General features: G+C 42.9%; 1 pseudogene; it reads right to left on the bottom strand.

Moving 5' to 3' along the window:
- Positions 1 to 6,287: 6,287 nt before the first annotated feature.
- LOC121330740 overlaps positions 6,288 to 14,001 on the bottom strand; it is a 65,544-nt pseudogene continuing 57,830 nt past the window's right edge.

Here is a 14,001-nt window from a genome sequence, read left to right as displayed (position 1 = left end):
AAACAGTGACGTCCATCTTGTTTGAGAAAGCATATGGCAGCGGTGAACATTCCTTTAATGAGTCACGTCCATAAGATTTAATACAGCTCCCATTATAACAAGCATGGATTTATACTCTGAAGAGGAAAGACTCGCAAACTTCAACCATGTTACAATACAATCAGACCTCTTATTTCACAATTAAAACACACAGGACAGAAGTCGAAGGGTCAGGGCTGTCAGAATTAAAAAGAAGAAGCTCATTCCATTTCAAACGCTGAGCAGGAATTCTGGTCATTCACATTAACCCTTGTGTATTTTTAGTATGGTATGAAGGGAATGCTTTGAAATGCACCGGTTTGGAACGGCAGCTCCAGCAAGTGACTTCAACAACCAAATCTGGATTGTGTTGCCTCAGAAAATTGGAAGACATGCACTGGTCCAGGGCTTTCATTGATGCTGTGCCCAGTTCAAGGAATGTATGCAGCCCAGAGGAACAGAACTGAGAGCTGGATTGTCTCGTGCCCCAGGGCGCTCGCCACAATGCAGGCATAAAATTGTAGCTAATTAGGCATAATAAACCACGAACAGAGCCAGAGCCAGAGCCAGAACACTGAGTTCCTGTTCGGAATTCGGACAAGGATCAGTGCAAAGCATTGACCATGGTGACCTCAAATAACACTTCTATCCAACGGCTGCATGACAGACACGGATATGTGTGCGAGGAATAGGACAAAATGCTCTGGTATCATCCATATGTGATGCCCATCATATCTGCATATCACATTATCATGTGTACACTGTACTAGTGTGCCAAATCATACCTGATGTCAAATGATTATTTAGTTTTTATTAGTATGTGACAGTATTTTTTTTTCCACTGTTTTCCTTAAATAACAACATTTTTGACACTACCAGAATTTTTTCAGGAGTCTTTTCCGAATCAGCCCTCAAGGTTGAAAAATGTACAGGGTGATAAGAAAGTGAGTTTATGATCTAATGCATCATATCATTGATGTGAGGAACTTACTTTCCAATCACCCTGTACATTAGTCAGTTAGCCTGGTTAAAACAAAACAAAAAAAATTATACAGTATATACATTGAAACAGCAAAACTGATTTATGATAGAGAACAAGCATATAACAGGTTCTTAAATGTATTATTATGATACACCATTGAAATGATACACCCCTATGCTTTCCATCCTTCTTGGTTACAGGCTGCCCTTCCAGAGCTCTCTTGCTAACATCCAACATAATCCTTGCATTGTTCTGTTCAGAAAGCATATTTCACACAGCCCGACAAAGGGCTCCTTCACCAGCTCAGTGGGGCAGCAAAACTGTCTTCATACTTTGCATCATCTCAAGTTGTTTTTCTGCCGTTGTTGTTGCTGTCAGTTTGTCTGGAGCCAGACAAAGCTGTTAACAAGTTACAGAGACTCAGTGTGAATGTAAATAAAGCCCTTGGTGACCCTGCAGCCTTGTGTCTGCCAGACACTGCTGAGCACCAGTGCACACAGTAACCTCTATCCCCTGCCCACACTAACACCCATCCTCTGCCCACAGTAACACCCATCCTCTGCCCACAGTAACACCCATCCTCTGCCCAAAGTAACACCCATCCTCTGCCCACACTAACACCCATCCTCTGCCCACACTAACATCCATCCTCTGCCCACAGTAACACCCATCCTCTGCCCATAGTAACACCCATCCTCTGCCCACAGTAACACCCATCCTCTGCCCACAGTAACACCCATCCTCTGCCCACAGTAACACCCATCCTCTGCCCACAGTAACACCCATCCTCTGCCCACAGTAACACCCATCCTCTGCCCACAGTAATACCCATCCTCTGCCCACAATAATACACATCCTCTGCCCACACTACCACCCATCCTCTGCCCACACTAACACCCATCCTCTGCCCACAATAACACCCATCCTCTGCCCACAGTAACACCCATCCTCTGCCCACAGTAACACCCATCCTCTGCCCACAGTAACACCCATCCTCTGCCCACAGTAATACACATCCTTTGCCCACAGTAACACCCATCCTCTGCCCACAGTAATACACATCCTTTGCCCACAGTAACACCCATCCTCTGCCCACAATAATACACATCCTCTGCCCACAGTAACACCCATCCTCTGCCCACAGTAACACCCATCCTCTGCCCACACTAACACCCATCCTCTGCCCACAGTAACACCCATCCTCTGCCCACAGTAACACCCATCCTCTGCCCACAGTAACACCCATCCTCTGCCCACACTACCACCCATCCTCTGCCCACACTAACACCCATCCTCTGGCTCCCTGGCAGAGCTGCAGTACAAAATCCATTGCATACACAGTACCAGCAGGATGCTGCAGTGCAGCGTAACACACATGGTGAGGATGTGTATGAGCGGTTAAAAAAAAAAAAAGCCCAGTTTTGATGACTTTCTAAACAAATAACACTGGTATCATTTTAAAGCGTGTTTGAGTAATGAATTGACGGTTGGAGCAAACCTCCTTGCCCCTCTTGGAATGAGCCCCAGGTATACTGCTGCAATGTTACCACAGTGTTACTAACTGGTAAACCACTCCGGGCTGACTGTCTGGGTTTCTCTGCAGAGAAACTCAGGAAAGTAAAACAAGAGGATGGATGAGCTTCTTTCTCATGCAAACTGGCTTCAGGAACAGCAGCTCTCTTGTTGGTAAGTTCAGGTTTGCACTCGCAGGATAACATCCCATTATGTGACGTGCCAGACGATCCTGTCCTGACAGAACAGGACCCAAGCTAACGAGCTGTCAGCAAAGTTCTTAAATACGATGAATAAATACATTTGGACTTGACGACCTTTAGCACAGCTCTAACAGAATCTGATACACAGTAACAACAAATTCAAATGATTATTGAAAAAAAAAGAAAAAAACACAAAGTTGATGTGATTCCCTGAGAGTCCTCTCTGAAATACCAATGCACTGAAGGAGGCACCAGACCAAACCTTTGACTATTTGACTTACAGTTTTACCTCTCTCAATTACTGCCAGATCCTATCACACTGAAAGCTGAAGATGATTTAGCTCACTGACCCAAAATAGACTTGAGACACCTTCACTGCAATCATCCAAAACTCTTAATGCAATTTGAACTCAGGTCTTACTTGTGATTTGCAGCCTGACCACGCTGATGCAGAGGAATGATTGTCTTTGCTGGAATGCACATGCAGTGTCCAGCATGCTACAGTTCAGTTTTACTATTTGGTTCAGCTTACCCACCAGTTGGCTGGGCTGTCCTTTTCGAAGGCAGCGAGAGTGCTGGACAGGTGCTGACTCACTCACGCTATCCAGTAACATGCAGGATACCCGTTCATATCAACCTGGTTGATATGACCAGGGACCATCCATTGAAATAAATGTGGAGTTTACCGTGAAATGCAGATTGCTTTTGTGTTTCATCAAGACACCTCAAAAATCTCTGAATGTTGACTCAGCCAGCCTCTCTTCACCTTGAGCTATAGCTTCACCCTTGTGCCTACCTGTCTTGCAGGATTTAATTGCAAAACCTGCTGGAATGCACTGTGCAGCTCCTGACACTTAAATACACCACCACCCAGAAGAGTGACCTGTGTTGTTTACACTCCAGTCTATAATTAGAGTTAAAGTCTTGGCTTGTATTACATGGCAAGAAATCAAGGCACACTACAATGTTAAAAAACAAATATCTGTGATAGGGCTCGTGCCAAAATAAATCACTGCACTGCACTGAACGAAGGGAGAAAGCACCGAGACACAATGAGATTAACTTGTCGGCAGGTTTGTCTCATTGTTGAGACATGGTTGAGTGGCTCGAGACTCTGGCGTGTTACCAGGGAGAGAGGTGTATGATAGAAGATACAGTACAGACCTTCTCGCAGTTACCGATAATGCCCTACGTGTGTGACTATTGTTTTGTTCTTTGTGCAAGATCATTTCTATCATTATTATTTCCGTGATATAGGCATACCCTCTGAAATTAGTTGCAGTCCGACCAGGAATCTCTATAGAAGTAAGAGGGGCAGTCCCAAATTTGAGAAGCAATATAAACTGTGTAAAAGAAGTTCAAAACTAACTAAACGACATAAAAAAGGACAACTAACATTATAAAGTCCGCAAAACATCACGCCTCCGCGTTTTGTATAAGAAGTCTGATGCTCTTTGTATCGCCAGTGAAACATCCTTTTGAACAGAGAAGTTAATCTGCTTCCACATGTCTGAAGATTGCTGTCTAACGAGAGAACATCAATCAAATAAATAAAATACTCAAACTTCATTAAAGAAAGTCTGGAATTGATTAAATATGGTAAAGGAATTTGTCAATTACCCAAGTCATTACTGGTACTTGAAGGTAATATTTAGTAATTATAAATGTAAATACTGTGATCAGATTACTTTTGGTAAATTTCAGCAAATAGTAATCCAGGTTTAAGCATGTTGCAGTTCTTAGGTATCTATGCCAATGTATTTACCTCACACAAGCAACGCAGTAGTGATATACAATATATCATTGATGTGTGAACTTAACTTTTCAATCACCCTGCATACAGAGAGACAATGCAAGGGTTAACATATAAGAACTAGCGTTGGCAAGTATGCGATATTTACTGAACACACAAATCCACCGTTCCAGCATTACCGGACACCTCCACTAGATGGCAATAGCACACTGGTTCAGTTACAGACAAATCCAGCCTGCTATAGCGTAAATGATGCATGGTACTGTTACTGCCTGACAGTACATACACTGTTACCAGCACGTGTTCCTAAATTTGCTCGTAAAATACTATGAAAGAAAAAACAAAAAAAGCGGTAGATTTCTGGGATAGTATTGATAATCTAGGAGTCTATCTACAAGCACAGGTTCTGAAGGCTCTATGAAGCAGCCCTCAATTAGGATATACTCACAGACCAAGCTGTGCAGGATTATGACAGTCGCAGCTCCATGTCCAGCACATAAGGCACTTGCTGAATTTCCAGTGGCTGCTGTTGACAGACAAGTGCCTCTGGCAGCGCTGAGCAGACACAGACCAGTAACTGCAGTTGTTGTGTTAATAGCAGCATTCATGGTAGAAAAGCTGAAAATAAACATAACCAAGGCTATGGAAACCTTAAACCAGGGGCATGCAGTCTACCAGCTAACTGCTACTTTAGAATAAAACAGCACCTTTGCTGACTTGTGCCGTCAAATGCCTGCTGACATAGCGCGATCAGTATTTGGCTTGTTTTTGGTGCTCAAACTTAGTTTTTTTGTGTGGCTACTCAGATCTGATTTGCTAAGAGCTTGATGCGCTGAATGAGACATAAGACATGTATTATGAAACCAACTTGTGCCATCTGTATGACTCCGAACAGTAACACCCGTTGATAGAGGTCAAAGTGCAGCAATTAGGAGTTCCACCTCCCCCTGCTATACTCAATCCTATGAAACCCCCCCTCTCCCAATCCCAGTCAAGGACGATTAAGTTACAGAAATTAGCTATAGTTCACTGCCACCTCTAAAACATGATACAGGGATGGAAATAAGACCTACTGCAGAGCAGTTTGATCTAGTCTTGGTTTCACTTTGAGTTTAATAAGACACACCTGTGCTTGTTACCTATGCACCGTGGCTAATCAAGCTTGTAATGGGTGAAGCTGCTATGCCAAACTCCCTCAAGTTCAGTTTTGTCATTCAAACAATGTATTCTTTACTTTCAGCCCAGACACACAAACAGGCACCCACAGACACAGTGTAATTCTCCATCATACAGACTCCTGTCACTTTTGGTCTGTCTCGCTGCTTAGATAAAAACTGCAGGTCCAGCAACCAGACCAGCCAAGCTGGGTCTGGGTTTGTGTATACAGACAGGCTGAAGCTGAATAAAAAGGCCAGAGCCAAAACTGCTTTTTCAGAAAGAAATAAAATGATTTAAAAATTTAAAAAAAATGTGTGTGTGTGTGGGAGGGGGTATTAGCAAACCTGCTTTAAGAACCTGCCAATATGTAACTGCCTTTACTCTGTCTCATGTTCCCATCACAACAGGTAAGACGCTGCTGTTATACTGTCAGCAATGGACTTGTAAGAGCCTCAGATTGACAGCATATTGATCTTAAGATGATGAGACTGTTCGTAACAAGGCAGAGGGTTACAGGACCCTGTGCTTCTGCCAGCTCCGATTCAGGTTCACTACAGTATCTGACCTTGCATTCCACAGTGCGTGAGGGGAGAGGGGGAGAGGGGGCAAGGTTACTGGATGCAATGCAGGCTCCATCTGAGAGTCTCGACAGAAATATCCATCAGGCAGGCCTGTTAACAGATGCACTGGCTTTGTCATTGTGGGTTCCCCGCAGATCAAACACATTCTCTGCATACCGAGCCAGAAAGGCACCTGACAGAACGCATTAAGAGTTAAAAGCATGACATACCCATGGTATAGAGGCTCAAGCCCCGCTGTCTAGCAAGCATTCCTACTGCAAACAAGCACAGGGAAAGACATTGAGGATAAACACTCCTTGAGATTATTTTTTTCTTCTCGCAAATGACGGCACTGGATTTGAGGGACAGCAAGTGATAACAGTCGGGCTCGGCGGAACTGAACTGATCCTAGATTGATTCAATTTCAAAGAAAGGCCTTTTAAAGAGTTTATTGACAGTAACCCAGGCAGCGAGGACCTGCTGTCTGCTATATGTAAGGACTGTACTTAATAAACAGCAGCACCCTTACACTGAAACCCAAGACAACACTGCAGGGCTATGTAAGAAAAGCAGAGCCACCCCACACACAATGCCTCCTTTATTCATTTCACAGCATGAGTGAGACCTTTTACTGCTTGAAATGCTTAATAAAGCTAAAACGTTCTTTAGGAGGGATGATCATCTGTTTGGGGTTACCAAGATATCTAACGAACAATTGTCCTGAGTGGGGTTAACATGTAATACATGGACAACATCTTTGGGTCAAAAAACAACACAGCGAAAAAAAAAAAAACACAGCTGAAAGCACCTTCTTTTGGAGTTTTACAGTACAATGGCATTGCACTTGTAATGTTTTTTTAACAAAACAAAACATGAATACAAATGATGTGTTATTAAAGGAAAACCAATAGCCAAGGACACTGTGGGAGGAAGGGTGGGAAGCTATCAGTCTTTCAGTCCTCTCCCTGTGTATAGACAGGCTGCAGTGCTCAGTGCCACTGCCAGCAGATGCCAGACTCTGTGGCTGTCAGCCTGCTCTGTGAGTCCCAGGGGGATTTAGTTTTATCGTGTTTTTAATGGCAGGGACGTGGTGGAAATGTAAAAGTAAGAGGTGAGCCCACCAAGTGAGAAGGGCAACAGATGTCAGCCGGTATCATGTATCAGTATCATCAACATCCAAAACGCAAGGGGCTAGAGGCTTAGTGCCTCTGAAAACATCACGCCACTCTCTCCCAGCTCGGCTATGTTAACCCCTTCGTTATGAAGGATACTGAATCCTGGGGGCTGCTCAACAGGACTTTGTGGGTGCCCAGATACCCCAAAGTAACCCCAACCTGTATTTCTTTCTTTTTCAGAAGAAACCATTAAATCCCAAAGTAAGTCCTTACAAATGTGTATTTAATCAATTTATAATCACCAATCACCACTTGTAAAAATAGAATGTCTTATTATTATTATTATTATTATTATTATTATTATTATTATTATTATTATTATTATTATTATTATTATTATTATCTAATGAAATGTTTTATAAACGTGCTGTATGGAATGGCCTGTTGCCCTTGCAGAGATGTTTTGAATATGCAACAATGCCAGCCATGTAAATCCTGCATCCACACGGGCATTGCTGGAACCTCAGCCTCTAGTACTGTCTGCTTCACTTCCAGACAGAGATATTCTATCTTCACCTGCCACGCTGAGGGGCTGGTGGAGTGCAGTCACAGACGGGAGAATTCCCAGCTCAATCACAGAAATCAACAGAAGTTAACAGAGGGCTGGGAACGTGATTTTTATAAACCTTAGGGACTCCACCTTTAAGTAGTGTATATATGCAGTACACCTTTAAAATAAACACATGAATGTGAAGATTTCACCCGTTCAATCACAGTATGTAAAGCTGTCCCCCTGAGATATCATCTGCTGCTTAGGTAGAAAATTATAGTGGGAACCCACGCTGTTCACAGACAGTACATTTCCACAACATGGAGATGAACCGCACTGTACCTGAATGGAGTGGAAGTCCCCCGAGGCACAAGCTCTCAGAATAGCGACTCCACCTCTCGAGACAACACCACAGGCAGGCCTGGACAAGAGAGACTCAGCACAAACCCACTGACATTACTGGCTAGGGGTTTCATGAAGACACAGCACAAACCCATTGACATTACTGATCAGAGCATTCATGAAGACACAACACAAACCCATTGACATTAATGACCAGAACTAAATACATACAGTACATAATAAAAATAGTTCACTAAGCTGTTTCCTTATAAAAGTGTCCCATGGTAAATGCATAGCAAAGCGTAATGAAGCATGAAAGATAAAACATAGACCAGCATTATAAAACCCAGAGAGGTATGGTATAGCATATTAAAAATGTGGCAAACCAGGGTATGGCAATTGCAAAGTACCAAGGGTTAGGGAAAAACTGCAAAACCATGCAAATCTGGTGTGGTAACCCATTTATGGGCCAGCACGGGAAGACATGAAGATCAAGAAGGACCTCAGTGAGGTTTGTACTGGAGCAAAGAGCAACAAAATTAAGCGACAACTTTAAGCTTGAGAGACCTTGAATTCTAACCTAATTGTGTAGTTCTAATTTTGTAAACAAAATAAAATACAAGTTTCTCCTTACAATTCTTTTTTTTTTATTATTATTAAAGTCAGATTTTTACTGTATTTTAGTTGGTTGTTTACTGTAGTCAGTCAGTTGGTACAGCAACAAGCAGGGACACTATTAAAACACCAGTGACTTATGCACGTATAGTCTCAAGCCCAGATGCAATATGAAAGTGATCATCTTTGTTAGCTGTCATGTAACGGTTAAGGACTGTCATATCAGCTGTCCAGCGAGGCCCCTCCCTCCTAACTGGGTCCCCAGGAAGGCTAGTGATTTCCCATGCAGTGTCAGGTATACCGAACAATAACCTGAAACTGTCTGTGACCCCGGAGTCAGTGAGTGATAGGAGGAAACCGAAACTCCAGCTCAAACAAACAGCTCCGTGATCAGTTCCAGACGGACTTCCCCCACCCCTACTCTCTCTCGCGCTCTCTCATTAACCCCTCACTGACCAACCTTCTTTTCTCTGCAACGCTTGGAGGGCCATTCCAGTGACTTATTTTACAAGGTGCCTCTCTCAATTACTTGAACTGAAAAAAAGCTGCCAGTTCTGTGACTGAATGGCTTTCAGGAGCAGATCAGCTCAGTCCACTCGTCCATTGTATTGTATGTACAGTCGGTTATATTAACAAGAACAGATAAACAACTAAAAACAAAATTAACTAAACACTGACATTCTAAACTAAGACTTACTGTACACAGTTATATTAACAGTTATATAAACGTTTGTATCTATTAATATTTATAATCTTTTTAGCACTTTATATATACACACACACACACACACACACACACACACACACACACACACACACACTATATATCTTTGTTGAAATGCATGCAATTATGTGATTTTATTCAAACATGAACAAATCCCTTTTTTTTAAAAAATTTTACGTATGGAACAGTAGTTTTACTTTCCTTGAATAATACTGTGCCTATAAACCCACCCTGTGTCTATTGAGTTACAAAATGTGTTTAGCATAGTTCTCAATACCAGGGGAAGGGGGTTATACAGCATAATCCCCAGGTAAAGCAAACCTAATTCCGTTTTTCAGTCCAAGAGGAGCCCCAGCCTCTTCTTCTCATCATTTCCTGCAGTGACTGCCCGACTGGCTGGAGTGCAGAGCCCAGCACTGCGCTCGGAATGTGTGGCATCACGTCCTGCAGCAGGGCACTAATGAGTCAAACACTTTCAGCCATGGCCTTTCCCCTCTCTGCGACTCCAGCCTCCCACACAGGGGATTTCCAGGGCTATTAACACAGCCCTTTGAGTGTCTGCTTGGATAACTGGAGCACCATCAGGATTAGCTGTCGATTCTGGCTGATATTTAAAGCAGCCTCTTTATTAATAGCTCCTGAATGCTGATTCCACTAAAATGCAGCCTTCCTTCTGCACCCCACTCCCCTCCTCCTCTGCCTCACCAAAGCACACACACGCATGTGTATTTCTAGTGTTTATGAGCGCTTTGCATTGAACAGATTTACTATATTCCAGGGAGGCAGGAATCACCACAATATTGAATGTTGGGGCATGAGCACACGTACGCACACAGACACGCACACACACACACACACACACACACACACACACACACACACACACACACACACACACACACACACCTTTGAAACAAGATTTCTTTTGTATTTGAGTGGGCAGGGGAGTGTGTGAGCCACAGAAGCAGTATCGCTGAAACTGAAAATATACGCTCTCTCACCTTGCCCTGAGGAATCCTGTGTGTTTCCTCTAGTTCCTGGGTCTTTCATTCCTAGTCATTTTTATCCAGGCCCTGTAATTTACAAGCTTCCCTGCATTCTTTGAGCAACAGAAGACAGCTCTGAAGATCAAACTGCCCCTCCTGGCCTTGCTGTCGCTTTGATCAGAAATCTTTTTTCAAGGTGAATTTGAAGATTTCCAATTCTGCAGCAGCTGTAACTGCACGTGAGGTTACATGAAATACAGTACCTTGTATTTCTGTTGGCTCTGCAATGAAGGTGATTCCAAGGTATTGTATTTACTGAAGAAGGTTGTCATTTATTTGCACACATTAAAAGGTATTACTCAGTATTAATCAAATACCCCTACTAATAAAACCACAGGGCCATCATATCAAGCGCTGTAACGGAGCATTTCAAAGTTATGGATGAGATCTGTAATCCATTTCCTTTAACGAGGACCCTAAACAAGCACTGTAATATACAATAATAACCTCTACCCCTACTACCAGGACTAATAAAAACAATGCAATCAGTACTATGACCAATACTACTACTACTACTAATAATAATAAATAATAATAATAATAATAATAATAACAACAAACAACAACAACTACTAATAATAATAATAATAATAATAATAATAATAATAATAATAATAATATGGACCTCAATACTGATACACAGTATTAAAATCAGAGCTTTTAGGAATAGGTGAAATCAGTCTCTAGTACCCTGCAGCACATCGATCCCATTCCTCACTTCAGTTCCAGGACTCTGTGCTGCTCCATCTGCCTTCCTGGAGCTCAGCCACTGCAGCGTACCAGCCTGGGTGGGCTAACAGCATTAAAACAACAAGCAGCACATTACAGTACAGTACAGTACAGCACACACACACACACACACACACACACACACACACACACACACACACACACACACACACACACACACACACACACACACACACACACACACACACACACACACACACACACACACACACACACACACACTCACACACACACACACACACACACACACACACACACACTCACACACACACACACACACACACACACACACACACACACACACACACACACACACACTCACACACACACACACACACATGTTTGTATTCCTATGCTTGTGGGGACTTCTCATTGACTCTCGCTATATTTTTATTTACTATTTCTAACTCCAGTCAGACAAAACTCCACACAGGGTGAATGTCGATAACACACTAAATATTTTGGCACTTTTAGTTGTTTTTTCTTTTTGAAGGCATGTTTTGTTCTTAAAAAGGTGTTTTACAAAGTGGGGATGTCCCCACAACATAGTTTTTTCAGGAGTTACTATCTTTGTGGGGACATTTTCTCAAATTTTGTCCCCACATTGATAGTAATATCTGAGCACTGAGACACACACACACACACACACACCACACACACACAAACAAACACACACACAGGGCAGGAACCCAGCAGGTCTCCCATAGCTCCCCCTTTCTCCCATCACCTCTGTAGCTATAGTCTCCACTCTAATTTGTAGTCAGCTAATTTGCCCCTAACAAAAACATAAATTCCTGTATAACACAGTATTGTGGACACAATGCTGCATGATTACTTAGGTATTTTGCAGTAACAAATACAATCTCCTTCAGTAACAAATACAAACTGTAAAGAACAACATTTGTTCAGCATTTCTTACTGATCTATTTCTTACATCCACTAGGGGCAAAGTGTTTCAGGAGGACAAGTGTTTGGTTACACACTCTGGTGCAGAGTGTTGCTGGGGGACAGATGTTTGGTTACACACTCTCGTGCAGAGTGATGCAGGGGGACAGGTGTTTGGTTACACACTCTGGTGCAGAGTAATGCAGGGGGACAGGTGTTTGGTTACACACTCTGATGCAGAGTGATGCAGGGGGACAGGTGTTTGGTTACACACTCTGGTGCAGAGTGTTGCAGGGGGACAGGTGTTTGGTTACACACTCTGGTGCAGAGTGATGCAGGGGGACAGGTGTTTGGTTACACACTCTGGTGCAGAGTGATGCAGGAGGAAAGGTGTTTGGTTACATACTCTAGGGCAGAGAGTGTTGCAGGAGGACAAGTGTTTGGTTACACACTCTGGTGTACTTGCTGTACTTGAAAGTAAAGTCATGATTCTGAGAATCCTATTGAGGCCACGGTTGGCTTTTAACTGTTTAAAAAGTCACCAAGATGTGACAACTGAAACAGAAAATTACATACAACGTGACTCGAAACAAGAAGAAGACATTAGTTGAGATAACTGATACTTCATGCACGTGCACGAAGCATTTCTTCCAGGGCTGACCACGCCTACCTGTGATGTCTGCATGCATCTGCACAAAGAGCAGGGTTTTGCTGAGTCCCCCACACATGCACAGGGTGCTGATGCAATGCCCCACAGCCTGCAACGAGTCCAAGATGTGTCTCGTGCCCAGCTAGACTGAGTAAGATGGAAAGATAACTAAACACTCTTGTCTCTCAATGCTCCATCCGTTTAAAAAAGATTATCATGTTGAGTGTGGGGGGCCCTTCCAATCCCACCAGTACTCATCCCGTTCCTAGTAGCCAAATAATCTCAAAACGTTGTCAAGTGGCATTTTAATTTAGGAACCCAATGATTTCATCCCCTCACCACGCTCTGTTTAAAGAAGTGTCTCCTACCCATTGTTCTTAGCCTGTCTCTACTTAATTTCCAACACTGTGCTCTGGTCTTGATTTCTGCGCTGCGCCTAAAGTATTGGTTAGGGTTTACTTTTCCAACTGCTTTTAAGATCTTCTGTCAGCTGGGAAACTGGGCTGAAGCAGCACCTCACATGCTCTTGCTAGTCTATAGCGCAAGTCTATAGCGCGAAAACTAATGTCAGCTTACTGAATCCAGCAGAGGAAATTATGTGCTGCTGCAGGTGGGTGCAGGTGACGGACGCTACCTAATGTAGGCACCTGGGAGCTCCATATTGATGCTCTGATCAGTATAGTAGACACCACTAGGATGCACGTGTAAATCCATTGTGAGCTCATGAACACAGGTTCAAAATGCCTTGCTGTAAGAAGCCTGTCAATACGTCAACTGTCTGTTTTCAAACACGCTCGCTTGGGAAAGGTATGTGAACCATACCACAAGGTTGGGAAGCTAAATGAAAACATGATTTAATTACAAGCTGCTTGACTCTCACTCAGTCACCTGACTAGACCAGAAGCAAACACCCAGATGGTATATGTCGTGGTGCAGATTACAGGGCTTTATTTATTTATCTAATGAAAAAAAAAAACTGGCAATGTTATAAAACCCTTGAAAAAAAACTTCAGATCTCTGAAGTCCACTCATTTTATACATTTCTGCTGTGATTTTTGTGCAAATTGCACCCTGGAGTAAGGAGCTATGTACCATAGAAGCCCAATGTTTTTTGTAAAATTTTAAAAAATATACATAAA

The sequence above is a fragment of the Polyodon spathula genome, chromosome 18 (assembly GCF_017654505.1).
Source record: "Polyodon spathula isolate WHYD16114869_AA chromosome 18, ASM1765450v1, whole genome shotgun sequence".
Taxonomy (NCBI): domain Eukaryota; kingdom Metazoa; phylum Chordata; class Actinopteri; order Acipenseriformes; family Polyodontidae; genus Polyodon; species Polyodon spathula.
This window is presented reverse-complemented; position numbering and strand designations above follow the sequence as displayed.